Genomic DNA, 25,027 nt, shown 5'->3' with positions numbered 1-25,027 from the left:
CCTGTCAGCCTCCAAGCTAATCTTTAATCCATTTCACAAGTCCTAACCCTTATGTCAAGCTCACCAACTTACCTGATCAATCTTTTTCCACCTCTTTTTTGTTCTTTGTTGTATCCTTAGTAAGCTACATAAATATCTTTCACGTTTCACCATTCAGTAAGGCATTTAGAGGACCTGGGATCGCAAGTGCAAGTGCCATACCCGGACTTCTTTTTTATTGTTATTCCTAGTAAAGCTCCTTTTCCAATCTGTTGTTAAATCATACCCGAGACAAGTATTTTTATCTTGTATTTACAATCAGGGACTAAAAATCAAGCTTCTGACTTTGCTGCTTACTTTGTGTGTAGACTTTGATAAGTCAGCCAACCACTCAACTTCAGTTTGTCATTTTGTATAATTAAAATAGTGACCATAGTTTTCAGAATGAGTGAAATTAAGTACCCAGCTGGATATATCTTTAAAAGAAACCCTTCATAATTAGAAGACAGGAGGACAGCTCATTCTGAATATGAGAAATTTCTGGCTGAAATGCTGCAGATTGATTTCAGTTGGAAATTCAGAATCCAAGTAAGAGATTAGAGTCAAGATAATTTCTTGTACCTAAGCTCAGACTCTGTATTGTTCTGCTCACCATACACACCATACAGATAGGGTAACTGAAGCACAGTAACTGATTTCCTACAGGTCACGTAAGAGGACACTGGGAGAGAGCAGTAAATCTCAATCTGGAAAACATTATCTGATTAATTTTCCTAGTAATATTTATATTTTCCTGGCACACACTATGCAAAATGACAAGAGTCCGAGTTGCCAGCCTTGACTCAGATTATTTCTTTGACACAGTCCAATAATTAACTTCCCTCCTGATGAAAAATTAGAAATCTTAACCTCCTAAAATAGCTATATTTTTGGCTTAATTAAGCCTCTGAATCTCACTTCTCTGTGAATAAAAAGTATATGGTCATAAAAACAATACAAGTTTTGGCACAGGTGCAAATGATAGCATAAAGTATTCCTGCAGCTTCTCAGTAGTAACAGCACTGATTGTCACAACTGTCATAAGGTTCTGAAACAGGCAGCTTGAGTCCCCATATACATTTGTTTATCTTATATTACATATTTTTGGCATATTTACAACATATTTAAACTATTGTGCCTTTACAAATTGTACTCAACATTTAGCATCACCTTTCTTCAGTATCTCTTTCAGTTGAACTCACAACTTGACAATACTTTAGTCATTTTACAACTTTGCTCTTGGCAGTTTCTCATATAGAAAGATTTTCAAAGTGAGATTCTTTTCAGATTAATTCCTTCTAATAGTCTGTTTTTCGAGCTACCTTGGATTTGAGTGCCTGCCCCATGAGGCAAGGTCACTACTGTATTTGAGCAGCTACCTTTCTGCAGCCAGGTTCCTTCTCAGTATGCACAAGGGATCATGCTTGCACAGAGTCCATTTATTGCATTGCCATTGACCATCAGCTCCAAGGTGAAAGGCAGCACTAAAGCTACAGGTGGAGGAGAGAGAAAGAGAGAAAGCAAGACCTGCACAATGCCACTTACCAAACTGCATCAAAGTGGCAGGAAGTCTACCTGCCTCTCTGCATTGCCTCCCTTCAATGTCCAAGGTCTGACTTGAATAGCAGCTTTAGATGCTACAGATGAATCATTGGCTGTGAGCTTGAATCCTAAAGATTGCTTTCAGAGGTGGTAGGAAAGGCCCAGTAAAATAATGGTGCCCTAATAAGCAGTTTGTTCTACAAGAGAGAGAAAATACTTTTCCTCTCTATTCTTTTTATTTTTTCACTGGCCTCCAAAGCTTCAGGGCTTTCAGTGCTCTCCTTTCCGTATTCATCGTCATCATGAGAATCCTCCAGCTGGGAGAGCAGATAGCACTGTCCATCAATGCCACTCACAGAACCAACATATCAACAACCTGTGCAAGGAAAAAACAGTAGTCTATGCTCAGAAAATATCTAAATAATTTTCCAGACATGCAAGGGAAGAGGGAGAAAGCAGAATGTATAAAAAGTGCAGGAGAACTCCAAATCATGTAGCAGTTATGAGCAGCCAAACTCAGAGTGTCCCGGCATCCAGATGTTTGTCAAGTTTCGAGCATCTTAGTGTTCACAGAAGACCCCAGGCTCCAGCACAATCAAGAGTTCTCAGTTCAGACAATCTAGTTTCTCCTTCCAGGAGAAAAACAGCCCCAAAAAAGAATTACTTTACTATGAAAGAAGGAAAGACAGATGGTTTTAGAAATGTCCTTCACATGATTTAGTGTAGGGATGATGCTCTTGGGAGCTGTCATGCAAAAACACAGTCAGGAGGGAGACATGACAGAAATGGGTGTTTGAAACAGGGAGGTTTATTACAGTGCTGAAATGCTCACTAAAGTGCTTTACTCTTTTAAAATGAAGTCAGCAGTGACAGAAGCTTTTTTCTTTTGTACCCCTTTTTCGCAAATAACTCATCTATTTTCTACTATTACCAGTCTTCTGGGCCTAGTCTTGATGATCTCAAGGATAGTGTCTTTGGGAATCCTAGGGAAAGCTATGAAATAGTTCTTGAATGTATAAATTTAAAAATGAAACAAAAGTCAAATAATAAGCCCATATTTTCCCAGCAGGAGTTTCTGCCAGATAGAAAAACCTTCCATCTCTCTACTTTGTTTTGGCTTTGGTCCTATGTGATATCTCATTAACACCAGTGCTTTTTTCACCCAAGTCACTCTGTTTCTCTTTTTCAGCCATTACTCTAAAGGGAGTGCCTCAGTAAGCACACAAATGTATGTGGATATGCAAACCTCCTTATTTCCCAGATTTCCTGCGCTGCAGAGTTCCTTTTTTTTTTGCCACAAAGATAACCACTTAACTGTACTTCTTTCATAACTCCCGTAGTCCACAGATACCAGGTACCTTTTCTTTAAGACACAGGGTGACTAATTCCTATCTAGTTCTATATCAAGCCCATCCTTTTGAAAGGCAAAAAAACACTGCTGCTGTTCCTGCCCATTTTCCCGTGCTCAGTGTGTGTCTATCTATATTTGGGGATCTGGACCATGCTCACTGCCCAGAAACTTCATAAACTTATTTCTAGAAGGCTCCTTTGAGTCTGTGTGGAGTCAGCTTGTTCCAAGATAGTACAGTATGTTTCAGGCTCTATTGAACTGTCTGAAAATAGAAGGTGCAAAATTAACTATAGGAGTTACTCAGCATTTTGTATGACTAGACCATTATAGTGGCTGACAGATTGCTGCTTTTGTTATGGGAACAGGTGCCTAAATCATCCGTAAACATCGAGACATTTCTTTATTCTGTATCCTCCACATTTTGCACTTTTCACCTGCTGCATCTAGAAGAGACTTCAGAGTGTATTTAGTAGGTAATTATCCTGGAACTGCAGGTGCAGTTATAAAATGTGAAACTGGCCATATTTTTACTCATCTTCTTTATGAATAGCTACAAAACATCCACTGTCCAATCAACAGCTCTTAAACCTGAGCTCCAGTGACCAGCTCTACTGAAGATGTTATCCATTCATGCGAGAAATAAGCAGACACAACTGTAGGAGATAATTAGTTTGTGCTCCACAGACCTGTCACGATCCTTGGCAATGGTAGTCACTTAACGAGGGTGCGACAGACTGTTATTCTGAGAGCAGGGATCTTCCGCATGCACCAGGCTGTACAACAAACATTCAGCTTTTCATTTACATGCTATGTCCTTTCTTATGAGAGCTTCTTTGCACAAGGTGTAGCCAAAGACTGGACTTTAAATTAGTTCTCTTCAAAAGAAGTATTCACAACTGCTTATGGGGAAATGCAGGTGTGAATTTGAATTAAATCCAGGAAAAATCAGCGTGGGTATTCAAGATTTACGTCACTGTGGCTGACTAGAAATGGCTTCAAATATTTAAAAATACCAGTCTTTGCTGAAATTACAACCTTTCACATCTGTCATAATACTGATGTAGCACCTGAATGTCATGGTGGATGACAGTATAGAAACAAGAAACATAACAGGCAGATTTTCTAATCTAATTTCCATTTTTTCTCTTATCCCATCACATTTTTTTATTCCTTACTGTGACGATGAATGTTGCTCAGTAAACATCCCAAATTTCTAATCAGCTTTAGTTTCCATTTCCCACATATGAGCAGCTATGCTGCTGGTTCTTTAACTTTTGATGACATGTCATCAAAGCTTTGTTTAAAATAGATATCTTACTGAATATAATGACAAGCTTTATTTAAAGCTGATATTTAATTTCAGAAAATGACAGCATTCTCTACATCCAATTTAGGCTTCCTTGACATTATGTTAAACTTACAACCAAAAAAAAACATCCTCATCCAATCGATATAGAAAAAATTACTTGCAAATGCCAGCATTGCCTGGTCTTGGTATTCCTTACCATAATTATATTTTTTTTCTCACAAAACAGCTTCTAAACAAAGAAAAAAAAGAACATATCCAAAATACTAAAAAGGATTCCTAACCATCTCGGACCAGCTCAGTTAATTATAGGGAGTTTTGCATGGGAAAAATCTGAAGTATTTTTTTCCTCTAAAGAATGATGCAAAAAGGAGAGAAATTTTGATAGTTGTTCATAGAGACAGTGGGGGTTCTTTTAAATTCAAAACCAGAGATTTCTCAACACAAGCTTGTTGCATATACAGCAGGAGCACCATACTTCACCTCTCAGGGGGCAGCATGGGGCCCTTGTAAAGCATAACAGTTTGGCACTGGGCAAACAACTCAGGAGAAATACTACAAGGCAACAACAAAGGAAAAATCTCGAAAGTCATAATGTTATTTTAAGGAGTCTACTACATGTTGATGGTCTTGATCATAAAATGACCTCCACTGCATTGAAAAGATTTGTTTTAAACCTCCTCCTGCAGGGAAGCTGTTATGATGATGTAACAGGTCCTGACTCCTGTAGTTTATAAGATATGTCCAAGCTGTGTAAAGATGAAACATTCCACGAATCAGTTTAATGGAGGTCATCACAGAAATGAGCCTTGTGAACTAGAAACTGCTTGACCAAGCACCGTGTAGTATGGTTTGTGATATAGCTGCACAGCTGCATTAGAAGTTGCTGGCCACAAATATTATTTAACTCTTTTGCACTTATTTGGGGATTTGTAGCATTGGTCATTACAGGTCCATGAATCCCAGCTCTACAAAGTTTCGAGTACATACCCTCCAATTTAAATTAGCAGCAGTGAGTAGTTCAGTACCTTAATAAAAATAAGGCATCTACTTATCTTAATGCTGCTTGTGCTTTACAGCCTGCTGTAACAACATCTGTTGGGTCGGTGCCTGTGAGCAGGCACACTGTGGAGGAGACAAATTTAAAAGCACAGTCCTCAAACATCTCTTGATGTCAGTGAGCTTAGGATCAGGCATCTTGTGAAAATGAAGAATGAGGAAGAGCTGTTTTTCATGAGGTAATTCTGCTAACAGACTGCAGGTGTACAAGTATAATTGGGATCAAAATTTAGCCTTCAAACTACTGGCTGCAAGCAGTTAAGGGATAGTCTCCTTCAGTTTAAGCATCTAACTACTACTGTGAGATTAAAGAGTTCTCAGTATAAACTTCAGAAGTGAGATTTGCTTTGATTTATATAGAGTCACAGGAAACCTCTATCAATGTGAATAATCCTCCATTTCAAATACAGAGAGACCTGACAGCTAATCAGACAGTATGCATACTAGCAAACCTCCCTTTTTCCATGAAGAGGAACGGTGTTGCACAGGTTGACAAAATCTGCAAAACTATTAAATTACATCCAGTTTGCAAATGTAATTTCTATAAGTATTTATCTTTTAAAAAAATCTGGAGTGCCTGTTTGGTTTAAGAAGGAGAACACAACCATCTGCTGGGAGACAAAACAAGCAGCTCCAAAGCAGCTTGGATTCCCAGTGAGCAAACCACCATTCAAGTAATCAAAAGATATTGGGCTCTGGGTTTGGTATGTACATTAAGATTTGCTAAGACGCTGGTGTTCTCCAAGCTGAAACCATCAGGTCTGAAACCTGATTCACAGGCAGAGAAAAGTAATAGCCAGATACCTCATCATCTCTTTATAGTTTAGGATGCTCTGGAAGGAATTTAATCTTATTACTTGTATTTTCCTATTGTGATTATTTTCTGTGATTCTTTTTTTTTCCCCCTCTGATTAGGTGTTATGTTGCATCTCCTTAGACTTATTTTCTTGGCATAGAAAGAGAGAGGGGAGAAAATTAAGACTTATTATGAAGTCCTGAAGTACATTTTTTCTCAGTTAATGGGAGAAGGATTTTAGGAGAGAGGGTTCCAAGTAGAAGTTATTTAAGCTTTTTCAGTAAAGACTCCGAGTTTCAGTCTAGTACTTGATATCAAACAGGACATGACAACTATTAAGCTGAATCTATGGAAAAAAGCATTTAAACTAAACACCCATTTCTATATTTTTGTGTAATAGCTTGATATCCTTTGCAAACAAGTCTATTCTAACCAGGAGTGAAGAACTTACGTATAGTGCAACACAATCCTAGAAGAGGTATTACTGGAGAGAATGGTTAAAAAAAGAGATTTTTCTCTCAAAGAGGAAAACACATACAAGATTTCAGAGAAAAGGCAGTTACCTCATGTGAAAGTATGCAGGTCTTTTTCCTAATAAAAAAAGAAAAAGCAAGCTCACAAGACTTGCAAATCATTTGAAACAAGTCTCCTAGTTTGTTTTGAAGACTTTTTCCACCTTCAGAAGGGAATAGAACAGAACATGTTGCACTCTTTTTTTAATAAAGGCAACATCAGAATAAGTTTAGCAATAATGTCCTCGTACAAGGTTTAAAAATGAGCTTTTCAACCATAAAATTAGTAATTGTCTACCTTGTAAAAAGATAAATAAAATGAATGTTTCATTACTGTCAAGCTCGTGATTTCTTGTTTTATGCAAGGCAAAACTGGCCAGTTTCAGCTGCAGAAGTATGAAAATTTTAGATATGTCTCTAGCTTTCCTGAAAGAATCATAAATACCTAATTGTCTTTATTTTTTAATTGAACTCCTTTCAGTCTGGCAGACAGTTCATCTCCTAAAAACACAGGAGAATGTGTGGTGCTGGAGATGTTTCTGGAAAGGAATGCTATCAAAAAGTTATTGCAAAGCGGTCCAAGGGCCTGAATACTCAGTCCTTTTTCAGCTTTGTCACCATTTGCTTTTATGCCTTTGATCAAATCATGCATGCCAAGGAAAGAAAAGCTGACAGTGCAGCATGCAAATAGCAAATACACTCGTGTACAAGAAAAACCAAGTGTAATACATCTATGAGACTCCAACAAACTGCACATGTGCCATGTTCCTTCAAAGCCACAGAAGGATTGCCAGATGTATTCTGTACAGAATTTGACCCTAGCAATTTTTAGCCTTGTACCACCCATATAATATCTTATTCCAGCTGCCAAGCATAAGTTATGCAACAGCCATAATGCTTAGTTTTCATTGAAGCAAGCTCTGACTTCCATGCAGTATCTTGGCTGTTCTAAATTTTTTGCTTTATATTAAAAATTACAACCATTTACATATGCATTTCTAACAACAGCTTTAATGTAAATACTTATTAGACTTTTGGAGATATTACAGACACTACTCTCAGTCATATGGCATTGGTATTACTTTTAACCATAATATGTGTCTGTAAATTACTTTGAAATCTTTCAATGAATATAAGCAGTAACCTTCAAGAAAATTTTGAAGGATCTGTGTAGTGCTGGATTTTATGATCTTGCATATTCAACATATATTTGCTAAGAAACAAATGGGTTTAGGTTCAGCTGACCATATGTTAGCATCTCTAAATTTGTTGTCTGAACCACTGTGTAGTCACTGGAAATCTAGACCAAATATCCATGTTTATAGAAGTTTATGTAACTAGCTCAGTTATGGAAGCCGACTCTATAGATATTTGAATTCATGGATACTATCCCTTGTTCCTGACCTGGGATATTTTGGTTTGGGTACATTGTTCAGTAATCACAAGAGCCAAGAATTCTAGCAGGTCTTTTTTATTCAATGTCCAGCTTCCCTCTCAGTTTTGTAGAGCAAAATATGCACTTCTGTAAAACTGTAATCCCTTCCAACAAGCTCATAACAGGGCCTTTTTAACATTCAGCTGTCTGCATTTTACTTTCCCATCCAAACATGCTGATAGCAAGCAACAGCATTTACATAAGACACCACTTTAACTAGCTAGGCTGTAAACAAATTTGCAACACACAAATGGTTGCCAAGACACCAGTACTGCAGCATGAAGCTTAGGCAGATTTTATACACTTAACATTCAAAAGCATGATTGAGGAAACCTTCCTCTAGAGGCGTGTTTCCTAGTCCTAGCTTGACCAGCTTAATCAGCTACATCTACCTCACCAGACAAGAGGATCAGTGTGTGAAGTGCACAGGCTGTGCCAATTACTAAGCTGCAACAAGATATATAAAATGTATCAAGTTCATTTAGAGGCTCCATTTATACATTTGTACAACATATATAATTTCCAGCAATAACGGGTCCAACTCGAGACACAACAATCAAGAGGCAATAAAAAGTGTAGTCAAAAGTACAATTGAAATGATTCAATTTAGGTCTGCTGAATAAAATTAAAATATGCTTCATGCATATAATACCCATTACACATTACAATAATTACATCATTTACTCATATATTACAGTAATTAATATGTTTGGAGATGAGCAAAGCCAGAACAAAATCCTTTAATCAGCTTTTTCTTCAGAACATTTGGATTATGCAGAAACTGAATTTTCTATCAGAAAATCATTCCTAGCACACAATTCTTGGTCATGGAGCTTATGGGCTTAATAACATGGCTACAAAAATTAAACACTGTGATATAAGGGCTTTTGTAGACACTAGCTCTAGTTAATAAGTGATTGAGGGGGAAGCAGAGAGTTTTTTATGGGAAAAAATGGTCAGGGGTGGGTGCTGAAGACTGTCACAGACATGATGTTATATGGCATGATAAAATAAACCAAGTCAGAAAGAAGTGGAGAAATTGAGTTTTAAGGTAAGAAGACATGTCAGGCTGTAGAGCATGAACGAGAGTCTGAGGCAGCATTTTGCCAGATCCTAACAATGATGGGTGGCTTTCAAATGAGCTAGCCATTATTATCAGACTCTATTGCACAAGCACTTTAAATTGGTTAACAATGTTAAAAGACACTCAAATGAATGGCCACTTATATCTTAAAGTAATTCCTGGTGGAAATAAGCATTCAGTCTTATTTTTGGAAGAGGAAATCAAACACTGTTCCTGCAAAATGCCCATGAAACATCTTCCCTGCATGTCACCCAGCCATAATATGTTGGCAGTCATGTCCATGGGAGACAAAGAATGAAAACAGGCCTAACAGACTGCTCCGGCATAGGTCCCCCACCAGATCACAAGTCCTGCCAGCAAACCTGCTCCAGTTTGGACTACTCAGTTTCCACAAGGTCACAAATCCTGCCAGGAGCCTGCTCCAGCACATGTTTTCCATGGGGTCACAGCCTCCTTCAGGCATCACCCTGCTCTGGCATTAGGTACTCCATGGGCTGCAGGTGGATATCGGCTACACCATGGACCCCCATGGGCTGCAAGGGACATAGCCTTCTTCACCACAGTCTGCAGCGGAATCTGCTCCAGTGCCTGAAGCACCTCTTTCCCTCCTTCCTCACTGACCTTGGTGTTTGCAGAGCTGTCTCTCTCACATCTTCCATATCCAGCTGCAATTGCACCCATGCAGTAAATTTTTCCCCTCCTTTAACTATGTTATCCCAGAGGCACTACCACTGTCACTGATGGGCTTGGTCCTGGCCAATGACAGGTCCAGTTTGGAGCTGGCTGACATTGACTTTGCTGGACATGATGAAGCTTATAGCAGCTTCTCCCAGAAGCCACTCCTGTAGCCACCCCACTAACAAACCCTTGCCAGGTAAATAAAATACAGTGTAAAATCATGAGATGCTTACCTAGAAATAATTGTTATCTTAACCTGATCTTTACCATTCTGAAAGAAAAGGGTTTCTATGGAGCTTTCTTCCCCTGTGAAAGTCCTCCTGATTTTTAAGTACTGTGGTGTGAACACCATACTACATTTCAGGGAAATGTAGGCGAGCAAGTAGGAAAAGATTCCTAACAAAGGTTACTAAATACCAGTTAGTTTCCCTAAGAAATAAATACAGAAGCCTCATTATCCAGGGTCATTTCAGACTCAACTGGAGCAGCTTCAGATATCATGATCTTTTACCCCAGCCTATTTTCTTGCTTCATCCTCCATGAATCTTAGACAAAGTTCTTGTTGGCATAACAGGTAGAGAGAAAAATGACACTGTGTGCTGTAGCTTGCTGCTTTTCTCTTCCTATCAGTGCACACACCTTCTGCTGAGAAGTCATCTGTGCTGTGGGTTTATCAGAACAACAGGCTTCTCATGTTGGTGGAAATAACACATTCATCACACTTTGCAGAATTTTTTTTTATTTTGAAATAGTTGTTTCCTTGGTTAACAATTCATTCCATTCTTTTCATCTGATTGGTTTTTCTCATATTTTCATACATACACATTTTCATTCAGTCTTCAGATGTAAAAACTTTCCCCTCCCCATACTTTGATAGGCTTTACTTCAGAACCTGAGTCCTTAGCTTATCACTTTCGTGAGCAGCGATAAAAACATTTGCGAGAACATTTCCCATCTGGACACCTAGAATTCAGAAGACCAGGGGTACATTCCACAAGAAGAGGTAGTTAAACTAAACTTTTTATACTTTTTATGCGCTGAAGTGTATTTAAATAATAATAAGAAATGTTGCCACTGAGATGTTATGCTTTTAATGCTAGAAAACACAAAGCCCCATCTGTCAGCAAGATCAGAAGAAAACTGGATTTTCTGTTTAGGGAGAAAGGATCTGCCACAAGCCACATAGTGAGATTCTGGGGGAAAAGCAATATTCCTTATGGCTGATTATGCACACTACTGACATGAAACTGCAGCAGCTTTTGGTGTGAAAAAAAACAACTGCTGTGGTGCAGAAGGTTCAAATCTATTCTGCCCATCCATGCTCTGCAGAGGTCACACTGCCTGGCAGTCTCAACTCCTCTTGGATCTACAATAAACTTCAAAATGGATCTAAATACCTTTTGTGCCGACTGAGCTCATATACTGCTATAATAGAAACTGAATCAATACCTACAAATTCTGAAGTGACATTTGCTAATGGCAAAGTAAAACAAATTAGATGCAGCTTTGAAAGAGACAGGGAAAATTAGATTCATATCATACTATATGTCCTGAGAAAAACCCAAAATTACATGTTTCTTTCACCAGCAATAGATACACAAGAAAACATTTTTCACTAACTGGCAGAAGCTAAGTCTTAGCAGCATAGGAGAGGACTAAAATCCTATTTTGATGTTACAGCAACTGATGACAGCAAAACCAAACTGTATAAACTGTATGTGGTTTTTTTTTGAGTTAGACATCAGCTATGTTAAAACTCAAAACCAAAGCAAGTTGCCTAATGTCTTTCATGGAGGTAAAGCTCTTCAAGATTTTTCAGGTAAGTATTGTTATCAGGACGTATTAGTTGATAGCTGGACATGAGTTAAGAAGAAAAAGTCCCAGATGACTGCAGTGTTATTATTCTGAAGCTAATACAGGACACCAAAAGTTTAACATAACTACAGAAACAGCTGTTGTTAAATGCACTTCTGCAGTTGCTGCAAATAACATTTTGAAAGTTTGGAAGCTTGCCTGTGAGCTCAATCTAAGCTGAACAATACTAGTTCCATTGTGAGGAAGACAGCGAAATAAGGAGGTGCAGATTGAAGAGGCTGCAGAGACCTTGGTTTCTTTTCTACAGCTGTATAATTAAATAAACATATATTGAGGTTTGTTTCTGTATCTTCTCTTCTGCTTGCCTAGCTTGAAAATTGGGTCAGTGTACATGGCTCTTAATGCAGACTTCATTTTAATGGGATAGAAATGCTGAAAAAAATTTAATACATTAAAATTAGACAGATCCAGAATATGTGAGTCTGTCAGGAAGCTCTCCCATGCCACAAAACACTTGGAGACAGTTTGAACATTGGCTGGAAGATGGACTTTCCCAGTTCTTGTACCAGACCAATATGACAAAAAAAAAAGTGTAAAAAGATAGTTCATTGTCTACATTGTGTAAGTGGGAAAATGAAAATTTAAAAGTTATATGCTTCAGAGTTTACACAGATTTTATGGCTGAAACAGGAAGAAGACTTCTAGTCCCTTTAAAATGGCAACATCAGTAGAATGTATTAAAATTTCAATCATCTGTCAAGAGGAATGTCTTGTCACATTTTGTTTTGTTTACTTTTTATTATCAGGAAAGAGCATTGACTCAGCCCCCAGCTATGAGAACAAAAGCAGTTCCTGCTGAGGCTTTGGCTTCAGCTTCTTCAGTTCTCATTTCAATTGCCTTTTAATTCCATCTCCATTGTGCTTGGATCTTGTCTAAACTAGCCCTGATCTTAAGAATTAGGGATCTCCTGAAAATACTTGATTATATAGTCTATTACAAGCTGAAAAGAAACTAACACAAGTTAATTCTTATATCCTGGGATGCATTTATTAATTACCACTTTTCTCAGGCTTTCTGACTCTCTGCACATGCAATTCTCTTTGCTATGCAGCAGCTCAAGCTTCTGTCTTCTGTCACAGTCTTCTGTAAGACCACATTGGCTGTGTTTCCACATCTGAGGCTGTGGGAAGAGACGCCTTCTTCATTCTTTGAATGCAAATATTTCATATTTGGGGATTATTTTTTCTTGAAGGATTTTTTCCCTGCACCATTTCTACTTTAGAAAACAGGGTTTTCTGAACTGAAAGTCGTGAACTGTTTATTGTGTTACCTGCTGCAAAGACCTGCTACCAGCTAGCCTTGTAGTAAAGAGTCCAGGCAGTACTGGAGATGGAATAATACTAGAGTGACTTATCTTAGAAAAGGATACCTTATTTTAGGAAAGTGAGGAAGTGGTCTTGCTCAAAAACTTTTCATGTCAGAATATACGTGAATTCTAAAAACTGGAAAAGAAAACAGAGAGGAGACATGGGAGTTTGTATTGTTCAGATTGTTAAATTAGCTCTTCTACCATAGATTTGCTGCACATAAAGTAACATGGCTGGTATGCATCACAGAATAGTCTCTACTTTATGCTTTACTCCTCAGAGAAGATGAGGTTTTCATGTTGTTTTATTTTTCAGCTACTTCTTGTGTGTTTTCCGTATTTCAGCTGTCCTACCAAAGGCAGTTAAACAGCATACCATTATTAATTGCAGTGATGTTTGAGATGGATTTGACGTCCGCCATGGCCAGAGTCTGTGCCAGAAACAGTTCAACTTCCAACACATGCAAGATTCATTCTTGCTGTGGAAAGTTTATCTGTAGCAGAAGAAAGAAGTTTGACTACTCTAACCCTGAAATATTAGGTGACTTTTGAAATACCTTGGGCTCAGATCATTGAACATCTTGAAATCAAAAACTGGGACTGTGAAGGTGGTTAGTACTTATGGGCATCTAATGCAGAGTGGAAATTCACCTGTGCTCCTAGCAGCCTACTCCTCCCACTAGTGCTGAAAAGACAGGTTGTTGCATTTATACCAGCAGTGTGATGCCCATATTCTTAGTTTATCAATATTGACAACTAAAAGGGGCACAGGGGTAGAGGAAGATCTCAGTGCTCCAGTACCACCCCAAGAACTTTTTCATTCCTTAACTCCTTGTCCTCTATGTAGCAATATTACAGCTTGCACTCATACACTAACTTAAATTACCAGTGCCCTCACATCCAGTGTAAGGCAGCTCCAAATTTCCCAGACTCTGAAATCTTTAAGTATTATTCACAATAAATACAGAAGGCTGGAATATGAACCTCAGGCTCACCATGGTAATGCAGGGTAAATCCATCAGCCAGCACTAATGGCTGGAGGCTGGCAATACTGAGGAATTCATTACAGAGGAAGCTGCTGCTCAACTTAGTTTGAGAAGAAAATCACATTTCTCACAAATGTGCAGCTTGACTGACTAAACCCAGTTGATTTTAAACAGCTACTACAACCTTCCACCCGACTTATAATGTCATATCCCAGGAAAATTGAGGCTTGTTTGTTCCTAGGTATCTAGCTTCATTTTCATAATCATACTCCTGTTCCTATACAGATTTAACAATATATAGCCCAGTAGGTTTGAACGAGACCTATACCTCCCAGCAAGAACTTCTACACAGAGATTGTGTTCCCTAACTTTCGCACGCAGAAAAGTTTTTTGTTAGATACCAATCACTTGCAGCGATCCTACCCATGGGGAATCTCCCGTAAACATGCTGTCACGTGTCCAGATGTAGGATGCCACATGAGAGATTAATTAGTCTTGGGCATAATTTCAGCAAAAGGTTTAGATTCATAATTTTATTATTTGGCAGCTGCTATGGACATGACTTACAATAAAGTTTCCTACGTATATTCTGCTTTAGATAAAGAACATAAAATAAACAATATAATTGTTGTTGCTGTCTTCTTTTGTGCTCTTAATGCTGCACACATTGCTTAACAGTTGCAACCAGCTCTTGTTTACCTTCAGACCTCAATAATGTCACTTTCCACTGTAACCTAGTGCAAGAGGCGTGTTATTCTACTGACATTCGGCAAGAACAAACAACAGAGCAAAATTCAATATACTTTGGAGATTTGGAAACATCTGCCTATTTTGAGAGGGAGATGCCTCTTTCTAAAATAGTTTCATAAACTGTACATCAATCAGCACTATTAAGCCAAGCACAAGAGAATCAAACAGGAGAGAATCAAAACACTGGCTTTGTAGGAATGCCACTTTGATAAGAAAATTAAGGATACAAGAAAGTCTAATGACAGCCTGTCACCAGAAAAATTTTAAGCACTCTTTTTTTCAGCCACAAATTTGGCCTAGTTGCAATTGAACATGTTCAAAATTTCTGTTCTGCACTGTTAGCAGCTTCTCCTCTAGGGTCACTTTTCCACTTGCTTTGGATTCTAAAAATGTTTATAAAAATAAGGATCTCAGGAAGGAAGGGTTATTGCTTAAAATTAATAAAGCTAAAATATAGGTTTATTTATATTTTAAAAACATAATAAATTAGGGTAAAACAACATCAAGCAGAAAAAAAAAAGTGGAGCATCCAAGAAGTTTTGCAGAGTGGTATACAAACTGAAACAGCTGAGAGAACAAAATAGCCACTGACACATAGAACAGATATCTTAGGAATGGAAAGGTATAGAAGACAAATACATTCCATTTATATCATGACTGAGATGAGCACAACAGATGAGAGGCAGGTGTAGCAGAACAGACTAAAATTAGAGGCAAGAAGGCTATGCATTTGTGATAATTAAATCCTAAGCTGTCATTACTCACCTAAGAGAATGGAGTGTATCAAAATGCAAATTATAATAGATAATTTCCATAATTACTAACTATAAAACATTCAGCTATTGCAAAAGTCAGTGCTAGATTCTCAAAGGTAGTTGGCCCTTGTAACCAGAATCAAGCATTGTAAAACACCAACATTTTAAGACCTTTGCTGTCTTATGAAATCCACAGAAACACAAATGGCTGTGCCACCCACCTGGCAAAGGGTATACCTGAGTTTCAGTGCCTGTATAACTTCAGTGAGTATACTGTAAGGTTAACTGAAGCAAAATATTTCTCCTATTTTCCCTGCAGCTTTGTAATTGTGAAGCAGTAATGTCCTTGTCTTCTCCCTGTTCAGATTTTCACGGTCAATTATTTTTCTATATGAACTGGTATAATTTCAAGGGGAAACCGACATTATTCATCCCACAATTTTTGATTGACTGATATTCAGACCATTAGTGTGGGAGATACAACTTTAAACCTTCTCAGGCAGAGAGAAAATTAATCTCAGTCTGCCATGTCTAAAGTGACAACTCTTATGACTAGGTCACTGGATAAAAAGAAATAGAACAAAACATCTGCCTTGCAGCAGTGATCCATGTGCTTGCTGTGTTCCAGCGATATGTCTTGCATTGGATGTTACAGAGCAGATATGTGAAGGAGAAGCTATACTTCAGATTCCAGCACTGTTGACCTACTACTCAATACACAGCTAAGGGATGACCAACAGGAGATATGAATCTCCAAGAAAACTTAATTATGGAAAAATTAAGAACCTAAAGTAAATGAACAGGAGTTGTGAGGATCTAGGTAAACACCAGCTGATCCTGTAAGCACTTATATAAATAGGCCACTTTTTGGAATAGGAGATCTTACTCCATGCTCCTTACAATAGGCAGCAGGAGTTCATATAACATCTGTTATGCAACATATAATATCTGTTATATACCCAAGGCAAACTTTATGTGGTTCAACAAGTCTGAGTGCTGGGTCCTACACTTGGGCCACACAACCCCATGCAACATTACAGGCTGGGGGAAGAGTGGCTGGAAAGCTGCTTAGTGCAAAAGGACCTGGGTCTGCTGATTGATGGCTGCTGAACACGAGCCAGCATGTGCCCAGGCAGCCAAGAAGGCCAATGGCATCCGAACCTCTATCAGGAATAGTGTGGCCAGCAGGACTAGTGAAGTAATTGTTGTCCTGTACTTGGCACTGATGAGACCATACCTCAGATACTGTGTTCACTCTTGGGCCTCTCACTACAAGACACTAAGGTGCTGGAACGGGTCCAGAGAAGGGCAGCAAAGCTGGTGAAGGGTGTGGAGCACATGTCTGGTGAGGAGCACTTGAAGGAACTGTGGAGACCTTATCGCTCTCTACAACTACCTGAAGGGAGGTTATAGCAGCATGAGTGTTGGTCTCTTCTAGCAAGTAACAAGTGATAGAACAAGAGGGAATGGTCTCAAGTTGCACCAAGGGGAGGTTTAGATTCGATATTAGAAAAAACTCTTCACCAAAAAGGATGTCAAACACTGGAACAGGTTGTCCAGTGAAGTGGCTGAGTCACCATCCCCAAAGGTATTTAAGACATGTAGATGTGGTGCTCAGAGACATGGTTTAGTGGTGGACTTAGTGGCGTTAGGTTAATGGTTGAACTCAATGATTTTAAAGGTCTTTTCCAATCTAAGTGATTCTATGATTATATGTTGTCTACTTATCGCAAAGTGATGTACACATTTTTATACCCAGCTACATCTTGTGAAATTACCCAAGCCATCTTTCAAGATACACCTCCTGAGATGAAAAAATAATGAAATAAATAAACCTTTACAACATAAAACCCCAACGAGTTCATCTCTGAGTGTGCAGATTCTCTGCTGCTATGGTTGCTGTAAGATTAAAAAAGACTCTGCTGCAAAAAAGAACAAAATTATGTCCTCTGGTCCTGTAGGATAATAGGCCATAGTGTTCTCAGGTTACTGTCAGAAAGCAATCTCCAAGAGGCCAGCTAGCTGGAGCAAAAAAAAATAGGTTTCTATAAATCTAAAGTTAGGGAGAAAGTTGGAGTCTTTTGAATTCAATCACTTTTCGAGGTGCTCATCTCAATGGCACCCAATACAAAGGTGAGAGGTGTGAAACAAAAAATGGAATAGAACAGAATAGTTAGGCATTAGAAGGTCACAAATGGAAGCAGCTTTTTCTGGAACACATTATCTTCAGTGATAAGTAAAGCACAGAAGTTCAAAAATCAAGTGCAGATGGACAATCCCAAGTGCAGTTATTTCTCTAAACTTTTGGACTGTATTTTTCCATGGAATACAAAAAGAGAGCATGCTCCACTGCCATTTTACATGGCATAAATTACGGTAATAGAAAGAAGGTATTGGTCTTTTAATTTCAGTAGCATTACACAGCTGATTTATCTATTTCATCAAGAAGCACATCTCCTCTGAATAGACTTTCAATCAAAATATCCCTTTGGTTTAAAAACATGATAGAAATATGTCACTGGAAAGTATTACTGATTTTAGTTCCAGCTCCAGTTGGTACCAGCCAATTCATAGCAGGCAGTGAAAATTGACTTTATCAGAGACCCATTTATTTATCCAGCATTTTTTTAAAACCTCATGGCTGGTGAAAAGATGCAGGCAAACCCACACTTTCCCCAAACCATTTTACTTTCTCATTAAGCTACAGTTTCTACCAAACTCATATAGATCCTGTCTCTCTTTTTTATTACTATAGCATTGCTAATCTATTACTAATGCCTGAAGCTGACTGAGGGTTGGCTGAACAGGGTCTGATTTGATTGTTTTTGCCTTCAGGAAGGCATCAAATCTCATCTTTGCTGTATCAGATATTAGATCATAATATCTGACCCAGTAGTGTTTGCGGGAGTGGCATCAAGGCCATGGCTGAGAACAAGTTCACTGGCTCAACACAGTGGAACATCCTACTTAGCAGTCCCCAGCAAAGCCCCAGGGTGGTCTTCTGTGCACTCCAAGAGCACATGTGGACAAGTTATCTAGCAGGTAAACGAGTACCAGCTCTCTCTGCTCAACCCACTACCTTCCACCTATTTCAGCCTTCCTTGTAGCAGCCTCACGTGATTTACAGGTGGGTAGACAGGTCTGGACTATCCTCTCAGGTCTTCAGTGTTCTGCTCTACAGACACATGGGCACATGTGTTTTGTGGCAGGTGATTAGCATAGGCATAAAATGTGCTCAAAGTTAAGCATATGCTTAATCACTTTCTTGAATCGAGAATCAATTGGTCCTTCTGACTGTCCTGGGTTCAGCAGTAGCAGTCATTTTTCTCCTTCTTAGTAGCTGGTGCAGTGCTGTGTTTTTGACTTTCGGCCTGGAAACAGTGCTGATAACACCGATGTTTTTAGCTGTTGCCCAGTAATGTTTACTCTGACCAAGGACTTTCTCAGTCTCATGCTTTGCAGGGGAGAAGGGGAAGCCAGGAGGAAGCAGAGACAGGACACCTGACCCAAACTAGCCAAAGGGGTATACAATACCACAGCATGTTATGCCCAGTATATAAACTGGGAAGGAGTTAATCTGAAGGGCTAGATCACTGCTCGGGTCAGGCTGGATATGAGTCAGTGGGTGATGAGCAGTTACATTCTGTTCCCTTGTTTCCCTTATCATTATTGTTGGTGGTAGCAGCAGTGGTTTGTGTTATACCTTAGTTACTGGGCTGTTCTTATCTCAAGCCATGGGGGTTACATTCTTTTCATTCTCCTCCGCATCCCTACAGGAGCTGCAGGGAGGAAGAAGAGGGGAAGTGAGCAAGTGGCTGCATGGTTCTGAGTTACTGGCTGGGCTTAAACCTCTACCCCAGCACTGGTTACAGCACTGGTTCATTACTTTGGCTTCATGAAGTTTATTAAAGAACCAGTACGAACTTCCCACTTTTTAGAAATGTTTAGGTAAATGAGTGTGGGAATTAATCAATGTACTTCATTTGCCATTGTAAATCTTGGATGCTATCAACATGGAGTGCCAAAAGATGTGAAATAAAATATTTCACTCCCCAAAATAAATGTGAATGCTTTTGAGAGAAGAGGTCAAGTATAGTGTGATGTATATTGCACATGTACATAGATAAATCATTGGTAGCCAGATTACTTTCCTATATTGATTACATCATACTTTCCTAGCAGGTAGATTATCTAATCAAATAATCACTAAATTAACATGAACACACCAGCCTCAAAGGAAGATTAATGATACGTAATTTACTTTATGAAAGAAGCAAGCATCCAATAAATTAGAAAATGCACACCACCGTCAAAGCAAATTAAGTATCTCCAGCACTCACCTTACTGAGTAGCTGACAAATGGTTTTCACATTCTTTCAATAAAATCAGAAGTATTTTCTTGTCACCTATCTCACTGTATAAGCAAATGTCTTATGACTTCCCATAAGCATGCTATTTACACCAAATTAATTTCAATGACAAAGGGTTTATATTCACACATGCACACGTGCATACACGGTGAGAGATTGTAAAGAGCTAAATAAGAGAGAACTAAGATAATAAAGAACTTTTTAGGTTTTAGTTCTCCTTTTTAGGAGAGATTATAAAGAAATAATTCCTTTTGTGAGACCTTAAATTAAGACTTACTTGCATGTGTTTATATGGTTTTTACCAAAGTGGAAAATAAATCACCATTCAGAGTAAAGATTTATCTTGAAGATAAAATATGGCATCAAATCTCAACTAACAGCATGCTGTTTGCATCTCCAGAAAGAGCCCTGATTCCAGGAGCAAGAGTCTCCCTTTCATCTCCCTCCTATATCATTGATCTCATACTGTCATCTTCTTAGGACTACTGGAGATAGACATTTATGAATTTTTTTCCTGAATTATTTTTTCCAGGGTTATATTCACCATTTGTATTCATGCAATACATGAATTTCTACTAACATTATCAAATAACCCCCACCGAAACTAGCTTACTTCCATGCCTTCTTAAAGATTTTAGCCTTTAGCATCCACAATAGTTGCATTTTTATCTTTTAAGGCTTGTTTATTTAGTTCTAGATGATTGATTATTACTGATTACACTCCATGGTGCTGTCATAATAGGGAAGGGGTGAACAAAGGTTATAACTAGCACTGTTTCTGAAAGCATTAATCAAATATTAACCAGCCTTCACTACCACTTCAAAAAGGCAAGGTCTGTGTTTCAAGTTTGATGTGTGGGAAACTGAGGCACAGACAATGGATGTGACTTGCCTTCAATCAAAAAGCAAGTAATTTACAGAATTGCAGACTATCACAGGGGTAATTTCCTGGTGTCTGGCAGCACAACTGACACTGAGCTCTGCAATCACATGGTGAAGGAATAGGGCTGGGCAATCACTGCTAAGGCACTGCTGGGCAATCACTTAGCAGGCAAGCAAGATAACAGAAACAGGGTTTTCAGGACAGAGTACTAAGGCAGAGTACTGTTGAAGGAGCACACTTTCTCCTCCTGCTAAGTAGTGAGACAATCAGGAAGGGTAATTTTGGTTCCCTAGGGAGACTACATTCCTCCTGTTATGCCACAGATTACAGCCATTCCCCAATGGCATCAGCAGAAATCTGACTTTACAGGGCTCTGCATAGGAAAAAGTGGTAATGGGTGCATGCTGGTTCCCTAACCCAATAACCTGCTTCACTTGGGTCTTGAGCCAGGTCTGACAAGCATCAGACAAAGAACAGAGGTACCATGATCCCATCTGGAATTTTGGGAAGTGGTTGAAATTTCCACCAAAGCAAATAACACTATGAACAGCATAAAAATTAGGACGAATGGCTGAATAACTCAGTGACTTGGTGAGGAAAGGATCCCAGAGACACAATTCCTATAAACTACCTACAAAAGATCAATTTGGATGCCCATTGTCTGGCATATTTTGCAAAATGTGACCCAGTTCAGGCTAATTAATCCTTTGATACAGTTAGTTATGACGAGGAGCTTTCTGAGCAAAGATTTGAACAATATAGCTGATGGTTTCTGTTTGAGGCTGTGTCTGATCAGAAAGTCATCTAAATAAGTAAGCCTTAATGATACATCTAAAATTCAGAGATAATGCAACTCTGTAAGGAATCACTGAAAGGAACTTAAAAACTAGAAGCAGAGTGGAAGACAAAACCAAACTCCTCCCCAACAACAGCAACACATGCACAGTCATTTTACAGCTCTGGACAGTTTGACATAAACAGGAAGAAGCACCATTTTCACAAAAAAATATCAGAAGATCACTATGAAAGAAATACAGGGAATTTGATAGACAATGGCAACACATTGCCGCTTTTTCATCGTGGAGATAACATAGAAGCAGAATTTCACATCCAACAAAGCAAAAGGCTATGACATATTACCCAACCTTGCATAGAATACACATTTTCAAAAATAATGGCTTCTTTCTGCATAGAATGCTTTTATAGCATACAGCGTTATTTCTGAGTGTAACCATAATAGGTGGCATTTCCATTTGGCAAAGACCAATGGCAAAGGGGTTGCACAGAGAAAGGTACAGATAGTCACACTATAAAGGGAAAGAAAAGGAGGGAGGAAAAAATTGGACCTGTTTTCATCATTATGGCTGAATGAGCAATAGGTAATATTGCACACATTCAGGCAGGTTCAATCAGCACACTGCATACTTTCACAACCACTGTTCTGTCAAGTTATCCTGGGATCAGCAGTAGCAGTCATTTTTCTCCTTCTTAGTAGCTAGTGCAGTGCTGCGTCTTTGACTCTCAGCCTGGGAAAAGTGATGATAACACTGATGTTTTTAGCTGTTGCTAAGTAATGTTTACTCTGACAAAGGACTTTGTGGGTCTCATGCTCTGCCAGGGAGGAGAAGTCAGGAGGAAGCAGAGACAGGACACCTGACCCAAACTAGCCAAAAGGGTATTGCATACCAGAGCACATCATGCCCAGTATACAAACTGGGAACAGTTACCCAGAAGGGCTAGATCACTGCTCGGATCAGGCTGAGAATCTATCAGGGGGTGGTGAGGGGCTGTATTCTCTCCCCTTGATATTTCTCTTATCATTATTATTATTGGTGGTAGCAGTAGTAGCTTTGTGTTATACCTTAGTTACTGGGCTGTTCTTATCTCAACCCATGGAAGTTACATTCTTTTGATCCTCCTCGCCATCCCTCTGGGAGAGGGGAGAGGAAGAATTGTGCGGGAGTGAGTGAGAGAGCAGCTTCATGGTTCTGAGTTACCAGCTGGGCTTAAACCATGAAACAAGTCCAGGCATTTGCAGGAATAATACGCTGTATTGCCTTCTTGCTTGGCTTTGTGTGCACCTTCTCAAGATGCTTACCATTTCTGTGGACAGCAGCTGAATCCACCTGTTTCTGCTAAGTCAGAGTGCCAGTGCCTAAAATTACCCTTCTTGAATGATGGTCCTTAAGGCATAGTGGAAGTCACTGCTGACTTACAACCTAATCTGAGAATGGTCAAAACATCAGGGGAAAAAAAAAAAAGAAAGAAAGAAAATTGAACGAAACTGAAGATGTGGAAGATGTGAAAAAACGTATTCTCTCCAGTAAACATGTAAGCCGGTGTGACAGGCAAAGCTCTCATTTGGATTCTGAACAAGAATATCACATTGCAAACAGAAAGTCTTCTTTCATTGCAAGTGCTTTTCTCCAAAACTACTGATGAAAAGGTGACATCGGACAGTACAAAAATGGAAACTGAGGCACAGTGCCATGCTAGACACGTAGTCTCTGTATGCCCTGTATACCTTCCAAAGTGCAATAGGCAATGACAGAATGAAATAAGGACAGTCAAACACAATTCTCAAACACACTACTGAAGCAGAACCATCTATTGGTACAGAAATTGTACATGAAGCCAGCAGACACTGAAGCACAGCTGTTAACTTATGAAGGGGCTGGCAATGTCATGCTCCAGGAGCACAAAGCTCTAGGGGTATTTGATGTACTGGCAATCCACCCTGGAGAATAGAACAAGCAGCTGAGCAGAGAAATGCAAATAAAAGTATCACTACTGAGCCTTACAACACATGTGCATCAATCACTTTTTCCACAAGATAAAATTAGGCTCGTCATGATCCTGAATGTCATAAATCTGAATAATGGATCAGATCAGAGGGCAACATGTAGACTGGAATCAGCACCATTTCATCTTCCCAGTGATATCTTTATTCATCTGTTGTTGGGGTGGCGTCCTGGTTTCAGCTGGGATAGAGTTAATTTTCTTCCTAGTAGCTGGTACAATGCTGTGTTCTGGCTTTAGTCTGAGAACAATGCCGACAACACACCAATGTTTTAGTTGTTGCTCAGCAGTGCTTACCCTGATCAAGGACTTTTCAGTCTTGTGCTCTGCCAGTGAGCAGGGGCACAAGAAGCTGGGAGGGAGCAAAGACAGGACACCAGACCCAAACTAGCCAAAGGGGTATTCCATAGCACAGCACATCATGTTCAGTGTATAAACTGGGGGAAGTTGCCCAGAAGGGACTGATTGCTGCTCAGAGACAGACTGGATATCAGTCACTGTGTGGGGTGGGGAGCAACTGTGTTGTGCATCACTGCTGCTTATTGGAGATTTATTCCTTTTCTTATTTTAGCTGTATAACCGTCTCCTTATTTGCCTTATTACTAGTAGTATTAGTAGTATATTGTACTTTAGTTATTAAACTGTTCTTCTCTCAGCTCGCGGGTTTTACATTCTTTCAGTTCTTCTCCCCATCCCACCCCAGAGGAAGTGGCAGGGTTGGGAGTTGCTGGCTGGGTTTAAACCACAAAAGATAGTGAGTGTTAACACTAATCCTGCCCACTTGAAAGAGAGTAGGAATGTTGAGTCTTTTACTTCTCAAGGTAGTGGAAGGCCCTGCATAACAAGAGAAATAATCCAGAAAATCACAAAGTAACCCAAATGCGTTTCTCTCTGACAGGAAGTCTGTATAATTCCATTACCCTGTGTGAGTGCTCCTGCTGATTGATTGTTAAACACGGTATCACTTCATGAGTGTACGTATGGATTTAGTGACTAAGTAAAACATCCCTCTATGAAAATACTAGTTTAAGGTGTTATGTCCTTGGGATCTTACCCCAGAAAGACACAAAGCGTACAGTATATCCACTGACTTCACGGCACAGTTTGGCACTTCCCAAAATGGCTTCCATCTGTAAGCACCCACAGGGCCATGAAAACATTACATGTCCACAGTGTCCCAAATCCAGCAGTTTCTGACTGAGGAACTGCCGAGACCAAGCTTACTACTGTCTGCCAGCATTGTCTCATTACCTATCATGTATAATCTCTGCTGTGAGCTAGCAATAAGCAGTCTTCCTTATTACCATTGCAATGCTCACATAATTAAGTTGTTCTCGAATTGTAGGCTATAACAGCTTACAGGCTGGGATGAAATTGTTGTGACAATTTAGAAATGCTTATTCTCTCCAACCACTTCATAGGAAAAGGCACCTCCTAAGAAAAAAAAATGCTCTAATTCATTAAAAGTAATGTTATAACTACATACCTTCACTGAACTTCTCATCAAAGTTAGGTGAATTT

This window comes from Melopsittacus undulatus, chromosome 4, assembly GCF_012275295.1.
Source record: "Melopsittacus undulatus isolate bMelUnd1 chromosome 4, bMelUnd1.mat.Z, whole genome shotgun sequence".
Taxonomy (NCBI): domain Eukaryota; kingdom Metazoa; phylum Chordata; class Aves; order Psittaciformes; family Psittaculidae; genus Melopsittacus; species Melopsittacus undulatus.
The sequence above is the reverse complement of the archived record's forward strand: the minus strand, read 5'-3'. Positions refer to the sequence as shown.